Source organism: Lepeophtheirus salmonis, chromosome 13, assembly GCF_016086655.4.
Source record: "Lepeophtheirus salmonis chromosome 13, UVic_Lsal_1.4, whole genome shotgun sequence".
NCBI classification, from domain to species: domain Eukaryota; kingdom Metazoa; phylum Arthropoda; class Copepoda; order Siphonostomatoida; family Caligidae; genus Lepeophtheirus; species Lepeophtheirus salmonis.
In genome coordinates, this window is record NC_052143.2 from 30,737,467 (window position 1) to 30,743,466 (window position 6,000).

At 33.6% G+C, this 6,000-nt stretch overlaps 1 protein-coding gene across 2 annotated transcripts in view; it reads right to left on the reverse strand.

The window, feature by feature from the left end:
• The window catches only part of LOC121128507 (uncharacterized), a 127,029-nt gene extending 121,441 nt beyond the window's left edge, over positions 1–5,588 (reverse strand). The window contains exons 1-2 of one of the 2 annotated variants that reach the window (XM_071892817.1): positions 5,299–5,588; positions 4,259–5,226 (exon numbers count right to left, since the gene is read on the reverse strand). The gene's annotated coding sequence lies outside the window, so the exon portion shown is untranslated. Of the gene's footprint in view, positions 1–4,258 lie in introns of both variants that reach the window. The other variant, XM_040724089.2, reaches the window with a different exon arrangement.
• Positions 5,589–6,000: the final 412 nt, after the last annotated feature.

A 6,000-nucleotide genomic window follows, 5' to 3' on the forward strand; every position in this document is an offset into this window, starting at 1 on the left:
AATAATAAATTTTTGGGAAATAAATATTAAATTTTTCGGAGAAAAATTTCAAAAATTCACGGACAATTAAATTTCTTATAATTTTTTTTTTTAAAGATTAAATTAAATTTCGAATACTAAATTTTCTAGTAAGAATCCAAAAATCCTTAATTAGGGGGGATACAGCCCCTCCAGCCCCCTACCTGCCATATATAATTTTCATACCAATATTGCTGAAAATCGATCTGTAACTTTTGCCATAATTCTGGTGACTAACAAACAAACAAACATAGTCATAACTACGTTGATGGAAGTATTGGGTAACTAGAATCTTTTCGTAGTTAGCCGCCAACCGTAGAATGAGACTATTATGTATTTAATAGTAGATATACAAATGTTGTCCAATATTAAAAGAATAAATTGCTGAACAAAATATTCATCGAAATTTGTATAGGTATTAGTGATGGGATAATACTTTGGTAAAAATACAAAAAAGTGTATGTAAATTCTTCTGTTTTGATACATTGTATGATATCTGTTATGTATTATTATTATGTCTAGTAGATGTAGACGTGATCTATTTAACGGTTTTACTTGTGTTGTTCTATGTGTCTACTTTGTATTAATATATTGTATATGTACATAGTTTTTTAGTCAGTCTATGATAAGCTCTTTCAATATATTCCTTCATTCACCTTTATTTCTTCGTATTTTATCCCTTTAATACTCCGTAGTGGGTTCTCTAGATACCTAAAGTAGTTAAACACAACAATATGAAACCAACTAGAGTTTCTTGGGTACTGCCATAGTCTAATAGCATCTAAAGGGATCGTTTCCACCCATTTTAGGGTCTTCTTCTTCATAATTTTGCGAAAATATTTTTTGAACACTTCATAGTTGTCTACAACTATACATAAACATTCATCTTTCATAAAATTAGGATTTTTTTATTATCACAACAGTTACTTGTTAATTGCCATAAAAGTGTGCTTTTAATGTCAGTTTTTATTATATAAACAACTAACTTTCGCTATCACAAATACTTCTATATTTTTTTAAATGGGAAAATGTTTGTTTTTTATTTCAAAATTGAAGTTCTATTTTAACTTCTGTTTAAATAATTATGACATTCGACTCTTTACATTAATTTTAATAGTGTAAGTTCAATGTATATAGCAGAAGGGAAAGTAAAGGTTATTTTGTACCTATTTCAACGTAATAATCATAATTTAGAGACGTAGTTTTATAAGATTATCGTTATTGGGATCTTCAAATAGCTGGGAGTGAAAGCAAAATGGAAATGATTGGAAATTTATTCTCCTACACGATTTGGCTTTTCCATTTCGATAAAATATATAGTCAAATATATTTACTGAGTTTTCCCTTAAAATCTGAACACTTTAGATTTTAAATTTCAACAAGATATAATTTATATATATATAGAATATAATTTCTTCAAAATTAATACTATAAATAGATGTGTGTCTGAGCTCTCTTCATCATTAAATTAGTCGCCCTTAGCGGCAATGATGGCTTCCAGGTGGAAGTGGAAGATCTGGGACCCACTGCAGATGTAGACATCTGTCATAGCGTCTCATCGCTGGCTGAGAGTGGCTTTGAATGCCTCGGTTTTTGGATGACGGACACTGCAGGTCTTCCTCTCGATATGCACCCAAAAGATGTAATCGAGGGGGGCTGGAATCAGGGCTGTAGGGGAGGGGGGCAAAAGTGTATAAAAGTGTTCAAAAGACTCATTCAAAAAAGTATTGTAACGGAGAAGATGGGTTTCTTTCATTGCTGGTGTCAAAAGGGGTCCCCCCCCCACAAGGTTTTTTCCAACCGCTTTTTTGATAGCTCTCTCAACAATCTGGTGTGAAACTACGATATATCTTTCATGGGCCCTCATAGACTTGAGATAATTGGCCGGGGTTGTTTTCCTTAACTCATCTGGATCCAGTTTTTGCATTATTGACAGAGCCATTCTTCTTATCGAACGTTTCAGACTTGCTGACGGGTTCGACGGTGGTCTTGGAGACGCCCAACTGCTTTGAGTGCGGGAATAAAAATTCGTCGATCACGCTCGATTGTTATATTCTCGACTTGTCCGTAAGCTAGAGAGCTCAAATTTGTTTTAATTCGTAGCTAATTATTTATGCATTAATATATCTTTGTGAATTGATTGCAATCGCTCAACCTTCATTAATTATTGAATTAGTAAGTTTTCAGATTTCAATGGACCACCTGGTAAATTGTTTAATAAGATTCAAAATTAAAATTTGGACTTATCAGTGTTATGAACAACGCGGATTGATTGCATTCGAATTACCTCTTGTTAAGCTGTGAACAATTCCCAACAATTATGGAATAATTATAATTCCATAGTTGAGAAGAATTGGCGAATTACTACTACAGGCTTTTGGGTATGTTTCTACTATTTCTTTTAGGAGGAAAGATTTACAATCGAGGTAACGACGTATAATAGTTCAACATTTGATGGAAATGCCCTAGTTGGAAAGCAGTTTTTGTGTTCGTTTTTTTTTTCTCTTTAAGAAGAAAATGTTGAGGAGTAAATTAAGGAAGATTTCTTTTTTATGTAAGGTGTAGTAAAAAGAAGTCCATAAGAAATCCATCATTTTTAATGGATTATTTTTTCCATTAAAGTTTATCTCCTTGGCAATCATAGCCGTATTTACATGACTGTCAGTCTCGACAATTTTCAATATTTTATCCCCATTTTCGACAATTGGACTTCCCATGCTTAGTGCATCTTTGACATGAAAATTATAGGAACAGAATCGACGAAACCAAAATTGTGCGTGATTGGTTGTTCCAGTATCAGGGCCGGTGCCCGATAATTTTGACTTAAACTATTTTTCCTTAGGACATTTCGCCTTGAAGTCATTTTGCCTAAAGGATCAATAAGTCGTTATTGCTTCAAAGGCCTCCGCTGGAGGTGGGCTGGAGGGCATGTAGTCCCCCAAAAAAAAAAAAAAAATTGTTTATTTCTAGAAAATTTAACATTTTCAATTTTATTTTTAAATTCAATATGGCAAATTTTATTTTTCAAAGGTTTTTTTGAAGAATTTAACTTTCTTTGAATAGCTAATGATTTTTGAAATTTTTTGGAAAAAAATATCAGAAACTAATAGCTGTTCACAAAAATAAAATTTCTTGAAAAAAAAATTTCAAATCCCCTCAAGGGCCTATGCAAGACATCAAAGGGTTCCACATCAGACTGTCCAGAGAGCTATCAAAAAAGTGGGTGGAAAAAGCCTTTTGAGGGTTGAGAGGCCACTTTTTACACCAGTAGTGTAAGAAACCCATCTCGTCCGTTACAAGACTCTTTTGAATGAGTCTTTTGAACTCTTTTAAACACTTTTGGCCCCCTACAGCCCTGATACCAACTCCTCAAATACAGCTTTTTGGCGCATGTCGAGAGAATGACCTGCAGTGTCTTCCAAAAGAAACACTGAGGCCTCCAAAGTCACTATCAGCCAGCACTGGGACGCCAAGACAGACAACTACATCCGCAGTGGGTGCCAGGTATTCCGCCGCCTGGAAGGCATAGTTTCGTCTAAGGGCAGCTAAATTAATGATTAAGAGAGCTCAGACACACATATATTTATATTTTAATTTTGTGGAAAGTCCATTGTTAATTAATAATTTATATTCCGTTGAAGTTGAAAATTCAAAGTTTTCGGATTTTAATGGACTATTCTGTATACTTTATGAGTTCAACTCCATAACAGAACCGGTTTATTTCTTGCGACTTATTGCGACAATGAATGATTAAATTAAGGGCGAATTACATAATAGTGATGTATGCAGGTTTATTTGGGAAAGGGGCAAGACCTTTTTGACAATGTTGACAGAAAATCTTTTTATTTTCATTTGAAAATACCAAATTTCACAAACTATTTTTTATTTTGTAGTAACAAAAAACTTTTAATTTTAATTTTATAGTTAATTTTTTCAGAAAAGATTAAATTTGAACAAATAACAATTTTTAAAACAATGGGAAAGTTATTATTTTTTCGAAAATTATTACATTTAAAATTTTGTAGACAAGAGGAAATTTTGTTATTGCGATAACATAAAAATTGCCTCTATAGCCTTTATGGTTCCAGTGCTCCTGCAGCACACCCAAGGGTTAAATAAGAATAGTTTTTTTTATATAAATTAAAACGACAGTGCATTGATTAATTCTAACTTGTAAAAAACTGTTTTTGTTCTGACAGGCCACAATTATGTAGGTTAAGTAAATAAAATAAAATCATACTTAGAAAAAAATTCAATTAAATCACTAATAGATAATCGCTTGAATGCTTCAAGTGAATGTTGCTTGATGTTTGAGAATCTCCAGGATATTTAATTGAGTCAGAACAGGAAGAACATTATGTATATAAATTCCTTATTTCCTTAAACAAATGTTTTTTTCCTTTTTTTTTTTTTTTTTGAGAGAGGAAGGAAATCACTTTTACACAATGTTACACTCTCATGAAGACATAGACGACTACTAACAATAAAAATGGGTGAAGATTTGAATGTTATTATTTAAGCACACTCAAAATATATAAATAAAAAGCAATATATAAGTATGTTGTACAGGGTGTACAAGCTATCTGTGCCGATAAAATGATTTTTTTCTTTCAAACGCAATTTGCTCTCCAATCAATCAAATTAAAAAAATGTAAAACAAGATTCTGAAAGTGTGATAGATGTTGATTTATTTTATTCAATAAATTCACCATTCAGCCTCAATTACAGTCTTTATACGCAAAAACGCAAGCAGGTTTTCCCCACTTGGTCCCTTGCCAAATCCTGGAGTTCCTTCTGGATCCGATTGATAAGTTCGTGGTTGGTGTTGGAGGTGGGAGGGGTCGGTTGTTTTGACGTTCGATCTAGCACCACATATAAAAACAGATCTGGTGAGTGTGAAAGGCAAAAGTCCGGCAAGATGAAGTAGTCAAAATTGTCTTGGAGCCATTTTAGACTTCCTTTTTTTATGTGTCTCAGAGAGCCGAGTCCTCCTGCCACATGTAAGGGATTCTATTGGCCACTATGTAGAACATCCTTGGGTCAGAATACCAAACACCTGTTGTTCTGGTTGTTGATCTTCTGGTCCTGCCAAAAGTTTTTCTCACTCGATAAAAACCAGTACATGTCTCGATGAAATGGGTTCTTGAGGCAGTTGAGGAGCTATTGGGAGGGCTTTAAGCACTTTTCCTTAGCCTTTTTTGTCAATATCTGGACTTTCCTCATATTGTATGAGTAGAAACAAGGTTTTTGTTAATGTATTGTCGGATCAGGGACACTCACCGGCCTATTTCTCGAGAAATTCCCTGATGGACTTCCATGGGTCCTCATTGAAAATTTTCTGCATTCCAGCCACGAATTTCGGCGTCCAAACCTTCAACCTCAGCCCGCATTGCTGTTGCCACAAAATCCCCTTTAGAAGCTTCAAATTCCCTCTTAACCTTACGAACGATCGTCTTACTGAGTCCCAGAGTTCGAGGAATTGCTAAGTGGTCGCTCCCGGTACAGATTCAAGGAGTACTTCATCCCTTTCCCAAATATTAGGGACAACAAATTTGTCAATTGATTTTATCTTTTCCAACTGGTGCAGGTTTGAATAACCTATCTAACAAAAGAAAAAAATCAGCTGTATTAGTGCACACCAATTTGACGCTACATATAGCTTGCATACCCTGTGTATAATATTTAGTGCTTTAATGCTTAATTCTTTGTTCGTAGAGATGTGTACGAATACGTTCACTCTACATATTATAGCAAATCATAACTACATCTGCCAAGAAATAAAATAAAAAATAAATATTATACGTAACATTAATATACATATTTATCTATATGTATGTAAATATCTATCATAAAATTATATTTTGTTTAAAAAAGAAGCAAATCTTCAAAGACTTGACATTTGTATGCCGTTATATATAATGTATGAAATATGTACATAATATGGCAGGAAAGAATATATCTAGATCACTCAGCCGAGAGTCC